The following is a 16,465-nucleotide window of genomic DNA, read 5'->3' as shown; positions in this document are numbered from 1 at the left end:
GTTTTTCATACGTCATCCCATGATATGGATGGGCGTCCAGGTTTTGTCTCGTCCTCGATGGATATTCTTTCTGCTTCGAAACACTGAAACCACTCAAAACACTGGCTTTGTCTCACACATTCTTTCTCGTACACTTCCTGCTACGTTTTAAAATTTTCTATAAATGTCTTGCTTAATTTAAAAGAAAATTGAATGCACATGCACACACTGCTCTTGCAAAATTTTCAAAATTGCAATAAGTACGGAACACAACTTCATTCCAACGGTCGATAAGACAGATGATGCAATTACCGTTAATAATGGGGTGCACTATGTCTGAAATTACACATCCGTGTGCATTTTTTGTTAAAATTGAACTAACACTTGATTTTTGGTTCTTTCGGTGATGCTTTAAAATTCTGACACGGTTCCCATTGTTTTTTTCGTTTATTCGAATCCAATATGGCGGCTATCAAAGATGGTCGCCTTCGCGAATGCACAGCGCTGTCTTTAAAAGCCTATATCTCCCAAATTAATTGACCAATCTTCATGCAACGAATACCAAACGACGTAGAAAATATTAATTTTTAAAAATTGACAAGAATTATTACTTATCAATGCAAATAATAACGTGAGAAATAATTTTATTTTAAATTTTGCACATTTTATGATGTGTTTTCTTTATATTTTTTAAAATAACAACTAAACGGCAAAAAAATTGAGTACAACGTTGTGTACCTTTTAAAAGAGTAATAAATTGTCTTTAAATTGTCATGTATATCATTCAGTTTGGTTAAGAAATAACGAAATTATAACAAATTAATATTTCCTTTTTTTTTTTGCTTGATTTTCCCACATGAGTAGAGGAGACCGAGACCTATAGGAAAACCAACCATGAATCCGTGATCTACTCTCCAAGACAAGTAGTTTGATATATCGCATACTATACCCTGACAAACACCTCTATTAGCGCACCTCAAGTACATCACCATTTATGCAAAACTTCTAGAAAGTTCCAGAAATAGCCATAAAATTCTAATGGAAAGTTCTAGGAGGCTCTAGAGGCCATGTGTTGTAACCCTTGATATGCCTTTGTACGAGAAAGCAGAGAAACTCATGGCCCGCGAGGATACGAGAGGAAAATTCGTACTGCGTTTGGGTGAACCCCACACTGTCTTGGCATGCTTGCGTTCTCTAGGATCCTACATTGAAGGCTTGGTGACTGTTGGGTTGCTGCTGGAATTTACATCCCCACTACCGTCCATCAAATTATTCAGGGATAGAATATTTATACAGAGGAATAGAAGCACACACGTTTATGGTGGTCGCTCTCTATTCCCTATATCTGGATTGCATATGGCAGAAATATCCAGAGAAGAAGACAGAAATATATCCAACCTTGGACAAGCTTCTTACTGTGGTATCTTCTGATCCAATATGCGCACAGGAAATTAGAGAAGAACATAACAATATTATGTGCACTATTCAGGAGGAAAAATTTGGAAGCATTCTGAAAGAGGAAGATGGACAATTGAGTGATATGACTAAGTTTGTAAGGAACTATATGAAGCAATTTGAAGCTATGCTGCGCTACATTCGGACCACAAGGGAGATCAACTGGTCCCTTCATCTTTCTGCTCAAGAAGACCTTATAAAATATTTCTTTGCAAATGTTCAACTAAGCTACGCCAGAATGACCACTCTGTATTGTACAGAAATGCGAGATTTGCAGAAAAGCAAGCCTGAAGTATTTGAAAGCCTAAAAGAAGGAAACTTTTGCTCCAACAAGTCCGGTCATCCTTTTACATCGATTGGCTTAGACCACGGTATAAAAGATCAGATTCGATCACTGAAATTAACAGGAGGCATCATTGGATTGACACAAAATGAGTCAGCTCTAGATTGCTATCTTTGGTCGGCACCCGTTGTAACTCAAGTCCTCCAAGAATTTGAAATGTTATATGGTTCAAAGGAATACGTGCAGTCGCATAACCATCATCGTCTCGTTGGAACTTCAAAAACTCGAGTGTTGCAAAACGCAGACGAGTTGAGAAAGATTTTATCACTATGGTAAACATTTTGCTGGAACAGGAGAACTTGTAAACATCACAACCAAAGCAGTTGTTCCAAAGAAAATAAAAACAGATATTCTTCTACGTGATGATAAGGGGACAGAGCAAGCAGACCAGTTCGTGAAATTTCGACTTCACGGTTCCGCGCAGACATTGTTTGATAAAATGAGGAAGCTTAATTTGGGGTCCTTCAAACATCTGGCGAAGAAGCTAACAAAAACTGTAGCCAGCAAAATCACCAAATTGAAGGAAGAGAAGTTTGTTAGTGCGTTTTGTAATCATCTGTCGTACACGCAATGACTTAGACATAAAAAAGTGATTGGAGAGTTTGAGCTATCTACGATCCCTCGAGCACTCTTTGCTGCAGATGGTTCGCTCTTATTGAGCACAGATAAAGCCACTATTATTCGCACTTTGGAAGGAATGCTAGATTCACGCAACAGTATCGAGTCAGAAATTGATGAAAACTCGAACAGGAATGTTCAAAGTAAAAACATCATGATAATTGATGAAATGTCAATTGTAAAAAGCATGAAGAAGACCTCGACCGTGAAAATCTGCGGTAATCGTGCAACTGAATTTGTGAAAAAAAATAGGGTGGTTCTCACGATCATCAGACAAATTTCGCATTATATTCGATAAGTACATCGAAAATTCCTTGAAAGAAAAAATGCGAGCTAACCGAAGTGGAGGTATACATCACTCGAGTTCCGTGCGGATGCTTCCACAAACATCAGTAATGTATCTATGAGCTATTTTCTTTCATATTCCAGCACAAAACGACATTTAACAGCATTCTTGGCGAAAGTGACCATTGATTACTTCCGAAATATGTCTTCCCAGAAGCAGGTTATCATTGTGTTTGAAGGATTGAGCAGAAGCAGCATCAGGTTTGCTGGAAGACGAGATGAAAAAGCACAGTCATGAAGAAGCGGATACAATCATTATTCTCCATTCAATCCACACTCGAAGAAAATATCCTGACACTCACTTGACAATATATTCACCAGATACAGGCGTAGCACTGCTTCTGTTACATTACTTTGAAGACATTGGCCCGCAAGTCACCTTTGTCGGTCATCTCCAGGAAAGACGTGTAATTTACATTTGGGGTCTCTATTCAGCTCTCGGAACTGATTTGTATAGAGGACTATTAGGTTTCCATGCATTGACTGGCACATATGTTTCTGGAAAATTTACTGGAAAATCAAAACAGCGACAAAAAATATTAGAGTCCTTTGCCTCTTTAGAACAGAATGTGGACCTACCAACCGATGAAATATGCAGTAATTTAGAGCAATTTTTTGTGGTATGTACCACGTCCGTCGGAATAGACCTCTTGAGACGGTTGTGTATGTACTCAACAGGCACTGACTCCAGTAGCGACCTCTCAGAGTTGCGATGGCAACTCTCCTCACGCAAAAATTCCGAACGGGAACGACTTCCACCAATATGCGCAAGTTTAAAACCTCACATTTGGAGAGTCCATTACGTGCGCCTTGTGTGGAGAAACAGTCACCTTCCCCATCCCGAAGTTCCACCCCAACAAATTACGGATGAACAGAAGAAAACATCGTTTCCAGCCTATTCTGTGTTTGCAGCCACCGGCGCCGGACGCAATTTTGTTGAATGTTCAATGTGTCTGTAAAACTGGAAGCAATGCGTGCCGTTGCAAAAAACACAAAGTACCTTGCATGGAATTGTGTCAATGTGGAAATGAGTGTGAAAATTCAGCAGATCATGTGTTAGACTATGAAGGAAGTAATTCTGAAGAAGAATCAGTGTAACTATGAAACAGTTTCACACTGAGAAACAAAAAAATCCAGAGAGTCTTTGATAAACACTACGCACACAAACATTCGCTACTCTACATTTAAGTCTCCACATTCATGTATTTTGCGTTCTAAAATATTTTTTGTAAATAGACAGCGTTGTAAATCAAGTAAATGGGTGGTATTTTTAAAAATAAACATATTGATGCATATACCAACAGAGAGATATCCTACGTACGCAAACATTTTTTCCTTCTTTTTGGAAACAACAAATGGTGCTTATTCCTGATGATGCATGTTACCATATTGCGCATGACGGCTGCTGTATAACGCTGTCCAAAATACTTTCTATTTCAGCGTTATCTTAGCAAAATATAATTATAATATACAATTTAAATATGTATTTTTGCGTTCACAAAGTTTAATAATTTTTCAAAGCTTTGTGTTGTCTGAGCAAACTATTTTCACCGCCCATTAAGTGTTCTTCTTAAGTTTTATTATAGATGTTGAATTATTATTATGAAGTCTGTTAGAACAAATAAAATTGTGTTTTACAATATTTAACATGATTGAATTAATACCAAAAGAAAACATGAGCATAATTTATTTACATGTAAAAGCAATAACTAAGAGTACCAATTTTCGCTCATCAGAAATATCACCCACGGATCAATATAATAGGTGCTTACCGGGTGTAAGCGAGAACAATGTTTTCGCTATGGCAGCCATTTTGATGGCCGCCATATTGGATTCGGCCAACCTGTCAGACTGGGACCATTTCAATTCCTCTTTCATCGTATCATAATATCAACACATCCAACTGGAAACATTTCAGCAAAGTGACTCTGGTTATTTTATTACTCTTAGCCCCCTCTATTCATGTGGAAAAATCAAGCAAAAAAAAAAAAAAAAGGAAATATTAATTTGTTATAATTTCGTTGTTTCTTAACCAAACTGAATGATATACATGGCGATTTAAAGACAATTTATTACTCTTTTAAAAGGTACACAACGTTGTTCTCAATTATTTGCCGTTTACTTGTATTTAAAAAATAAATAAAGAAAACACATCATAAAATGTCCAAAATTTGAAATAAAATTGTTTCTCACGTTATTAATTGCATTGATAAGTAATAATTCTTGTCATTTTTTTTAAAAAAAAAATATTATTTTCTACATCATTTGGTGTTTGTTGCATGAAGATTGGTCAATTAGTTTGGGAGATATAGGTTTTTAAAGACAGCGCTGTGCATTCGCGAAGGCGGCCATCTTTGATAGCAGGGTTTGAAAAAACCCGGGTATTTTTGAAAAAACCCAACCCACCTGGGCCCATGTGGGTTTTTTCGGGTATTTTCGGGTTTTATTGGGTTTTTTCGGGTTTAATTGTTTTTTTTTCGAAATATTTCAGTCTCTTTGGGGTAAAAATGTTAAACTATGATTTACATTTTATGAGTGTCATTGTCACAACTTGCAACAACTTTCTATTCACTGCTGTTTTGAAAAAAATGCCGCCATTTTGAAATTTTATATTGGATTGCCGAAAAAATCTATACAGCAAATTTAGAAGGTCTTGTGCTTCTACCCTCAAAATATCAACTTATCAAGTCCGAAAATTGCACCTTGTAGCATGGATACCCGCTATTTTGAAAAATGGCCGCCATTTTGAAATTTTATGCCGCCAAAATATATACAGCTAACTTAGTCTCTCGTGCTTCTACTTTGAAAATTTCAACTTGAAAGACCTAAAATTGCGCTTTGTAGCGTGGATATCAGCAGCGGCGCAAATTTGTATTCAACATTGGGGGGACGGGTAAGACGGTATATATATATATATATATATATATATATATATATATATATATATATATATATATATATATATATATATATATATATGCGATGTACAAAATATTTATGAAGGCGAAACACAATGCTGGGGAGGATTACCCATGTCGTTCCCGGCGTCCTCCACAGGGGACATAAAATATGACGACATTATTATTGCTTTATAACTTTAAAATCCGACTGGCAACATTGAAAACTGTTTACAAGGGATGATCCAAATATGAGCATTCCCTGTAAACAGTTTTCAATGTTGCCAGTCTGATTTTAAAGTTGTAAAATAATAATAATATCGTCATATTTTATGTCTCCTGTGTGGGACTCCAGGACAACATGGGTAGGGGAGCAGAGCTGTCTTCAACATTGGGAGGCTTTCAGATTTGAGGCTTATTCTGGGAGGTATCAATTTCATCTCACTTTCCTTTGTGACAGTTGGACACAAATCATCACATTTCTTCCTAAAAGACACATTTCCAATCGGATTATTTAGGGGGACAGTTCCAAGATTGTAAGAGATATGTCCCCATCATCCCCCCCGGGATTTTCGCCAGTGGATATCAGCTATTTTTTTTAAAAAAAAAGCGCGCCATTTTGTAATTTTACGTTGGTATGCTGCCAAAATCTAAACAGAAAATTTAGAGTATCTCTGGTTTGTATCCTGAAAATTTAAAAGACCGAAAGTTGAACACTGTGTGGTAAAGGCAGACAAACGAACAAATGTAGATCGAGTCATCCTAGGAGCCTCAGTGACGTTCACCAAATGTGAATACCAAATAGCTATATTAATTTAAAACAAAGACATAATTCATCAAAATGTCTTAAATATTTTTCAACGTAAAATAAATGGTCTTATTGTTGAAGTTAACTTTCGATGCTTTGTGCATTCAATTACGGGAATTACCCGAGCACTTGTTGCAAGATCGGTCTTTTCCGAAAATTAATTTAAAACAATTAACAAAGATAGGCCTATAATTCATACTTTATAAAGTAAATGTTTCAAAAAGTCTAAAATGAAATGAAATATCCTCCAGCGTAAAATAAATAGTTTTATTGTTGAAGTATTCACTTTCGATGCTTTGTGGATTCAATTGCGGGAATTTCCCGAACACTTCTTTCACGACGGGTTTTCCCTGAAAATGCAGCTTGCTTTACTGTACATCGAAACTTCCATTAATATTGAAGTTTGAATGCAGCACTTGAAATAGTAAGCGTTACGTAGTCTTCGGAGCTCCGAGCATTAAGCTTCTTAATTTTGACAAGATTTCTTACGTTATTGCTAGTGTTGATTCTACAGAATGCTTATTTGAAGGTTAGCAACAAATGACTGAACTTGACTGTTGTTGTTGGAAAACCAAATTTTACTGAATACTTTTGTTACCATCAAAGGTAAGAAATAATACTAATAGTTTTACTAATGTATTTACATATTTACTGTTAGTACCGGCACCTATGACCTTAAACCCGTCAACGTATGAGGGATAACGTCCCTCGGCAGTGCCGAATCAGGAAACATACTATTCATGGAAAGTATTTTCTAAAATATACAATCGCTTACTTTACTTCACATAGGCTATAAGCATAATCCATACATTAATTTGTTCTACAATTATCTCAAGCTAAGGTGAGGGTTTTATTTATTTATTTACTCATTCATTCATTCAGTGCATTTAGAGCTGTATAAAGGTCTTATGTTGAATATTGTTGTCTATCTTAACATGAAAGCATATAATTCGCCCAAAGAAAGTTTAAAATCTGATAAAAATAACTTTCAATGTGATCACCGTAGTTGTACCAATAATACACTAACAAAAAAGTCAAAAACCCAGGTGGGTTTTAAGATGGGTTTTTCCAGGTGGGTCCAACCCGAAAAAACTCGGTGGGTTTTTTCGGGCTGGGCCCACTTAGGCAAACCCTGTTTGATAGCCGCTATATTGGATTTGGACGAACGAAAAAAAAATGGCAACCGTGTCAGAATTTCAAAGCATCACCGAAAGAATGAAAATCAAATGTTAGTTCAATTTTAACAAGAAATGCACACGGGATTACACAATAACCCCCACTATAAATGCTTGCTAAGAATTGCACCACGCGACTTTAGCACGCAGAAAGTCAAGGACAGTTTCGTTCATCGTATTTTTGAAACTTCAGTTTCTTTCTAGACAGACCTCGTATGTCATCATTAAAACTGGATTATGAAATACAAAATAAATACGGTTGCTTAAAGCCGACAATCATTTACTTCTATATATCTTGTTTATTTTTTAATTATTAAAATGTTTTTGTTTTTATTAATTCTTAAATTTTTTTTTATCTTCATGTTTCACTCATTTAATTTTAATTTTAAAATGAGTGAAACATGCAGATGCAGAACATAATTGTGTTTATCACATCATTAATGCATCCTAAACACTCGAAGTTAGGGGCTAAATAATTAGTATCGACAATACGGGAAAAATAATTTGAGATGAGCGCTCTAAAAATGAGCACCGTATGCTATAAATAATAATAATAATAATAATAATAATAATAATAATAATAATAATAATAATAATAATAATAATAATAATAATAATAATAATAATAATAGCAATAATATAGATAATACAATTACATATTAACAACACTGATACTAAGCTGACTTGATATTCATAAAACCGACTGTTAAATAATTTGAATGAGACCACAGCAAGTGATATAACTACGCTTATTTGGTTTAGTTATTAAAAGTGTTTCGAAAGTTGATCAAAAGCTAATTATAGTTATCGAGGAAAAATCATTGACTTAAATCAATCCACTTCAACTGCTCATGTACAGTGTTCAAGTACATTTTGGTGGAATTTCGTTACTCTAGCATCGAGATTTACGTAGTTTAGTATAAAAAATTAGTTGAATCTTTTTCATAAATTTTATATGAGGCAAAAATACACCTTACAGCCGTGTTATTAAATCTAAAAAAATTCCTTGGCTGTTTCTTAAAGATGTAGTCTCTGAAATAGTGAGATACTGTATTTGTCTCAATTTTAATTATTCGAATTTGTGATTACATTATTTTGTAATACCAATTAACACTTTCGGACCCAGGTCATTTTCGGCGTTTTTCTACATTTTCAGTTAGTGACTTATTGCTCAAGAACTATTTACCCGATTGATATGGTTAAGGCCTTGTGTTTTAGAAGAGGCGTGTACCTATTTTTTGATGTAAGTTAATTTGCAGTGTTACCAACGGGAGAGAAATTATTGAGGGAAATGTAGGGGTCAAAATTTATAAAAAATCCATAACCGAAATTCAAGATATTTTGTACCATGCACCCGGCAACACTGCTACTATCAGAAATGAGTTGCCAGCTCTACAGCGGATGCTGGGAGTATCCCCTGTTTTCATTCAAACACTGGTTCACACGTTTCACCAGGTTGGCAGCAACTTTACGAAGATTATAAGTGTTAATGTTCTCAATGGCACTGCGAACGTTCGTTTTTAGGTCTTGAATAAGTTGGAGAATTGTTCTTGTATACCTCTTGCTTTAAATAGCCCAATAGAAATGAATAGCAGTGTTGCCGGGTGCATCTAAGTAAAAATTTTATCATGATAATTTCAAAGTTTGTTTTTCATTGTTTTCAGGAATTGCATAATGAGACATCCTTAACACACCTTTTGATGCACTGAAACATCAGCATGGTTGCCTATTCAGAGTGTTAATTTATGAAAACTTCGATTTCCCTAGTTCCTCCTTACAGAGGCCTCATCCGATTAGTTATCGGTGTAAATGAAAAATATTTTTTCTGCTCCATAGTTTCCAAGCTACTCCAACTAAACAAACTGAAAATTAAGACAGACCATCCATACGTATGAATTATGAGTTAATTTACATGTTTTGCAAAAAAATTGATTTATACCTTCGGTAACATCTGGCAACACTGTGTGGTTTCTAGTGTACTTCAATCGTTGCTTCCTAGTTTAAAAATATACGGACGAACAAGGCTTCATTTTGGTATAACCATTATTTGTGTATCACTTCAGGTTCAAAAGTTCTACTACCCCAAACTCCGGGTTGCATTGTATATTGGACACCCTGTATAAGTATGTTTTTGAATTTGAATTTGTTCTTAAACGAAATTATTTTTATAATCTCAAGAAGATAACCTTCAAATAAAAATTTGCCGGTGAACACAGATTACACTGAAAGTGAAACTATAAAAAGGAAGAAAGAAGGAAAAAGGAGAAGTGATTCAATACACACTTTATGAGCACACATCAAGAATTGCTAGTTAAACCATTAAACATTTACTGAAATACTAAAAACTTTTCTTAAGAGGGAAACAACTTCGTGAATATCGGAATGAATTCGTAGCTTGGGTCGAGTTGGATTTAATTATACCCCCGCACCCCCCACCTACCCCCCCCCACACACACACTTTGAAGCCATGTTTTAATGGGAAAGAATGGAATGGCTAAGTTTTATCTAAGTTGTTGTACTGGGTGATAGAATACATCCAGAACTCTTGAAATAGAAAAAAATGGAATTTCAGAAAATATTGGATTGAACTGGTTCTGATACTAAATGTTTCATTTTGCTATCTTCAATGGTCGCTGTTTGATGGAAATTTTTCTCATGACCCTACAGATAAATAAACAAACATGACGTAATCATTTATAAACACACAAAATAAATACAAGAAATCCGTTTCTCGATTTTTAAAAAATATAAATCATGGTTGCTCTCGTAATAGAATCAAATTAAACATGGTTAAATATTGTTTGTTTGTTTGCTGAAGTTTAGTGTTTATTTCAAACAGTGAGGCTATATGAGACGTGGACCTATAGTTTAAAGTGGAATCCGAACCACCATATGTTTAATGCTCTCCCACCGGGAATCGAAGTAATGTTAAAATGGTCATAACTTTTGGTCTATTAGGACAAAAATTTGGTAGCTGGAGCTAACGCTGACTATGAATTCACTGCTCAACACTGATGCTAAGAAACCTTCCCAAGTCCGAATGGCATCTCACCTAACCTTGAACGAATCGCAGGCAACTTGAAAAATTTCAATAAAATATTTCTTGGTGGCAGCACGTTATCGAGATGGCAGAACACCAGCTTTGCACACGTGCTCGTGCAAATCGAGTTAAGTTGCCAATTACAGATGTGTTTGTTAATTTCTTTTAAAAGACAAAGTATTACTAACGTTGCTAGATGGTTGCTAGAAATAAGTGACATCCAGGTGAGATATCATTCGGATTCTGGGAGGTTCCTAGCATCAGTGTTGAGAATTGAATTCATAACCAGTGGTAGTCCCGGCTACCAAAATTCGCCTTCAAGTCTGAGGAGGATATGATGGTGGAGGCTTGTGTGCACGGTCGTGTTCTCGTCCCCTTTGTTGGAGAACCAAACGCTGAGGTCACGGAAACCTCATAATTTCGAATCACATTCTTCATTAAAGTAAAGCTATGTTACATCCATTGCTCTTATCTGTTTCCTGATCATTGACCCACTATACTTTGCGTCGTAAAGGACTACAACATAACTCTCCTAAAAGTGACTCAGTTTTCGGCCCAGCAAGAAAGCACAAACACTTGGAAAAATATAAAACATACTTCTTCTGAAAATGGCTGAGTTTGGGCGGAATATTTGGCTCATGTGAGAAAAGAGAAACACTCTCTTACAGCCCATACACTACTGACAGATGTGCCCGATCAAGTTCGAACGAGTTCACTTGAAGGGAAGGAATCGGATTTAGTCAAGCATACGCGGAATAGCCTTCTGTTCAAGTTTGTCTTTACGCACTGAAATTCCTTTGTACTACTGATTTTGAATTCCAATTCATATTTCAGTAATTTTGAGCTGGATGGAAATTTATGTTTAATTAATAATATTCATATTGTTTTTACATTGAATTTTTATATTCCTAAATCCTAATGTTTTTCTAGCTTACAATATAATATATTGTTTGTATATTGTAGTTTTGAGTCCCTATTCAGCAATAAGGCTATATGAGACATTAACCTACCATATAAGGTGGATTCCAAATCTGTATGAGCTTGAACGTCATAGGATACGCACGGCCGGGATGCAAGTCGCCGTTGTGCTCAGAAATTGCAGAATTTGGGTTGGACTGCCGGGCTGAGCTCATACCGTGAAATTTTATACCTCGGTGTTTGGGTACCAAGGTAGAGGTGAGCTTTGTCTTAACACCGCAGATGCTGGTAGGCTGCTGCTCGCTAACGGAGTCTCTCATACCAATAGGTATAGCTGGGAGAGACTCTGGCTTCGGCATCTCGCATAATGAGCGTATTTCATTATCCTTATTGGGTCACTGGCAAACAGGTCATGGGACTCACCTTAAGTGTTGAGCAATTGCACAATTGTGCAAACACAGACCGGTTGGTCAATCGGTATTGGCCTAGAAGGAGGGAATGGTAGGAGCACTCCTTCCGTTGAAGCGAATGAATAATGGAAAAAGCCAAATTACTTTGAAGGTCCGAATGTTCGACCGATCTAACGATCTAGGTGAGTCACCAGTGGATCACGGTTAGGTTGACCAATTCCTTTCCCTGTGGATAAATAAGGTATATATACAACTGGAAATTAAGTAGCTAAAGTGGAGGGATAGATTGAAAGGATTAAGGATACCACAATACAAGAATTGAGTAAATATGACTTTATTACATAATGGCCATTTGTACACGTCAATTAATATTAATCCGAAAAAAAAGACAACTTATAATGTTAAGAATTTAGAGGGTCATATAGCTATTTGATCCTCTATTGGCCACAAGTGTAAACTCGATAGTTTTTTATAGAACAATGGGCGAATCTTAGATTTCATTGTGATACGCTATGGAAGTTATTATTTTCTAGTTACCATGCGGATCTCTGGATATTTATTAAAAATGACATGACAATTTGTAAATGCGATAAGATATTTTTTTATTATTAGTGAAAAAATATGAATCATTGCTTCTTGTTGATTGTCTGCATTAATACCTTAAGGTGAATTAATCATTATCTGTTGCAAATCTAGATATCAGTAGAATCGGTGCAACAGCACCCGGAAGTCAATAATACATGTAAATAATAATTAATAACCTACTTGAATAATGAAAACCGACTCCCGTATGGCTCCATAGCAATATACACTCGTCTTGGTTGCCTGTAGATGTAGGTACAGTTTCTGGTAGTCGTTCAAGATTTTTCACATTGGCTTAGTGTTTAAGAGCAATTAGAGAACTATTTGAATGAAGTAGCAGATTGAGAGTCCAGAAAACCACGCAGAAATCATGGGATTGCAAATCAATGGTTCATGAAAATTGACATTCTAGCTTCTTAACAACTACTACAATTGAAGTGCTAAGTTCTTATCCCTACCAGAAGGAATGCAGTAGGAATGATGAAATTTCCTAATTACTCAACGTACTGATCTCGAAACTCAATACACTTTCTTGTACGGTACTTCAATTTCTGCAAACCATTTTGGCAAAACTTCTTACTACATCTCCTTATTCCAATGTTCCGAGGCAGTTACCACCTTTTGATTTTTTTTTTAGTTGAGAAATATACGTAATTTGACAGCCTGATCGGGAGAATAGAGGAACAAAATCAAGATCGAGAAATTAAAAGCACAATTTACACAATTTCAGCCGTGTTTGACTACTTGATGAACTGTTAATCCTGAAAAGCAGGATTATCTTGTCTAGCTTTTCGCGGCGTTACTGCTTCAAACCTTCAACAAAATAAGTGAGCACGATGTGCAGCACTGTGAATGACCCATGCGACCCTTTGATAGATAATTGACAGTATGGCGTTTTCCTTATTTCAGAAGAAAACGATGCAAAGACCCTTCTAGCAGACTTATTTGCTTTTAAATTATTAAGTAAGGGGAACCTGAGTACCACTGTTCCATCGAACGTTGCTTCGTCTCTGGATTATGGTGATGTAACTACATGACCATGGCTACTAATCGTGACAGGAGTTGGGATAAGATTTAAATTCAAAATGGGAAACGATTTACCTCGATGCCTCCAATCTTTCGCGTTTTTGGTCTGTTTACAGTTTCTCAATTACTTATTTTGAAGACGGTTTGCTCATGTCTAGATCATTGTATTAGTAAATGATGATACCGAGGTGTTCTGGAGAAATTGCCAGATTATCTATTATGCGTCTCGGTTATATATTCGGTGGTCCGCGAGAATAGTCATATACATTGTATTTGATCAATGATTTGTGGGACGTCACTGTTTTGGATTTTCCTGCATGTGAAGAATTGTCTATTGAGAAATCTCCTTGAAACTACACTAGTACACTATCACAGTTTCATATGAAGGAAAATACTTTTGTTACGTATTTTCCTTTTAAGATTTGTACTGGAGGAACAAAAACTTCAATGTATTCGCTGCTCATAATATTCACTTGCTGGGTAGATATTCAGTTCAGTTTAAGAGCATGAAAGGCTTCGACTAATATGAATTTCGATACATGCAATATTCTAAGAATATGCTTTTCAAGACAATGTGATCTTCCTTAACCCTTTCACTGTGGAAGGCGACGGAAAAAAAATTCCCTAACCTGTGAATGTCGATTATAGTCGACGTGTTAAAATTTGTCTGTATCTTGGTTTTGTCGATTGTAGTCGCCAAAGGTTTTCTGTGTGATTTCTATTGTTTATCGAAAACAATAGAACACAAACAAAAATGAACGGTACAACTTTGGCGACTACTCTCGACAAAGCCAAGATACGGAAAAACAAATTTTAACACGTCGACTATAGTCGACATTCGCATGTTAAGGAAATTTGGTTCTGTCGACAAAAGTCGACTTCCTCTGTGAAAGGGTTAAAATACTAGTTTGAGGACAAGGTTGGGCACGAACTTCTCAGGTCTCTTCTATAAGAAATCAAAGTTTCTATGATGTGTGCAAATGAATATTTGTGTAATCGGAGCCATATCGTTCATTTACATGAGAGATCGCTTAGCTTAATTTTAAGTCTATCCTTTTGTCATAGTGCTTAACTTACAGTTTCCCATATACTTTTTCAGCCACAATCGAAAAACTCGCCATCCATCCGTTGTGGATTGCCTTAGTGCCCCCCCCCCCTCCCAACAAAGTTATATAAATGGGTTAGAAACTTCTTAGTACAGAACACTCAGACAAAGCGAAATGTTATCAGAAAATAAAAAAAAATGATGCTATCTGATGGTAAGAAGGTAGGTTACTTCGTGTAAAAAAGGAGAAAACCTTTGAGGAAAAACAAACATTAGCATAGGAAACATAAATAATAAATATGCTTCATATTTCACAGATCCTACATAGATATTTGTCATTAAGCTACAAACATTGAGAATCAAGTTTTTCATTTCACAGATCAAACATTCCGTTTATATAGTATATTTCATTTACTTTTTGCTGTAGTAATTACAAGCTCCGTGTTTGACTTCCCAAACTAAAGCTGCCTTTGGCGCATTCAGGTCAGAGATACAATATTGACACAATGAGGAAAATATCTATAATTCTGCCGTTCAAGAAAAATACGGTGTTATTATTAATATCTGCTGTTCAAAAGGACATATTTATAGGTTGTCAAAACACTTACCCTCTTTGCCCCTGCGACGCATGCGTACTTTTCACAATAAAAAAGATGCAAAGAAGTAGATCGATATTTTGAATTTTAAAGAACAACAAGCGTATCGAGTGACGTAAGGCGCTTAGCTTCAGATTAAAGCTTTAAAAATATTAGGTTTACTTCTGAAGCCGCATATTAATTTCTTTGCCTCTAATTTGTACTTCGTGGCGAATCGATTAACACGCGTGCTTTCCATATGCGTGGTTCACGATTCGATTACTGGTGGAGGTGCTTGCTCCAAACATAAACACGGATTGTGGATTAGATCTCATTGCAAGTGGTAGATCTTGTCTCATACAACCTCAGTGCTGAAGAGGGACGCAACTTCCAATCAATAAATAATTTGTATTTTATATATTCATAGGAGTGTGTCCGTAAATGTGGTCGGCATCAGAAAATACTTCGATATAACTACATCAGTTATTTCCAGTTAAATGCTCTGCGACGTCACAGTCTCTGTTCACTTTCTTAGTGAGAGAGGAAGGAGCTGGAAAGTAAAGGACGTTGATAAAAGACATGGTGATAGGGAAAGAAAGAATAACGATAGTGTAGCCAATGGTTTTGCTGGCATACTACTCGTAGATTCATAACTGGGCGTATACTGCCAATACTTGGTATCCTCCTACGTCATTCCCTCCCCTCCATTCCTCATTGTGTTTCTCTTTGCTTTTCTCGCATTGTAAAACCTCACTAATACGTCATACGCAGCCATTTAGAAATAACTGCTTTACGTAAACCTAATGGTATAACTGAAGTTGAAAATCTAAAGTATTGTTATACGTAGCAAGAACCATACGTAAGATGAAAAAATGAAATGAAATCTTTAAGTTTTGTCACATAGTTATGCCGGCTAGGCTAAAGGAGACGTTGATGATGAGAAATGAATGAAATGTGGAATGAAGAAAATGGGAGAAAACTGAAGAAGCCTGAGAAAAAAACACACACACGATGTTTATCCACCACAAAGTTCACTTGGTGCAAGATGGAATCGAACTAAGGACCCCATGCACCAGAGGTGAACGCTCTACCACTTTTTTTTTTTTTAATTCGCCTCAACCGAGATATTGTTCGCCAGTGGCACCTCACGTCCTTTCGACGTATTCCAAACACGACAGGGACACGAATACAGAAATATCGAGGACAGTTAAAATTCCGACCTTGCTCTTCAGAGGGATTCGAACCCCCA

General features: G+C 36.2%; 1 protein-coding gene and 1 long non-coding RNA gene across 8 annotated transcripts in view; one reads left to right on the top strand and one right to left on the bottom strand.

Annotated features, from left to right (window-relative positions):
• Positions 1-16,465, bottom strand: part of LOC145671102 (uncharacterized) — a 215,632-nt gene that overhangs the window by 104,732 nt on the left and 94,435 nt on the right. The gene's annotated exons all lie outside the window — the stretch shown is intronic.
• Positions 1-16,465, top strand: part of LOC145671101 (uncharacterized) — a 153,076-nt gene that overhangs the window by 65,869 nt on the left and 70,742 nt on the right. Inside the window, exon 4 of one of the 7 annotated variants that reach the window (XR_014128448.1) lies at positions 9,285-9,871. The exons of the other annotated variants lie outside the window; for them this stretch is intronic. This is a non-coding gene — a long non-coding RNA (uncharacterized LOC145671101). Of the gene's footprint in view, positions 1-9,284; positions 9,872-16,465 lie in introns of those variants that run through there. 7 annotated transcript variants of the gene reach the window in all.

This window comes from Thermobia domestica, chromosome 15 (genome assembly GCF_964235325.1).
Source record: "Thermobia domestica chromosome 15, izTheDome1.hap1.1, whole genome shotgun sequence".
NCBI lineage: Eukaryota > Metazoa > Arthropoda > Insecta > Zygentoma > Lepismatidae > Thermobia > Thermobia domestica.
This window is presented reverse-complemented; position numbering and strand designations above follow the sequence as displayed.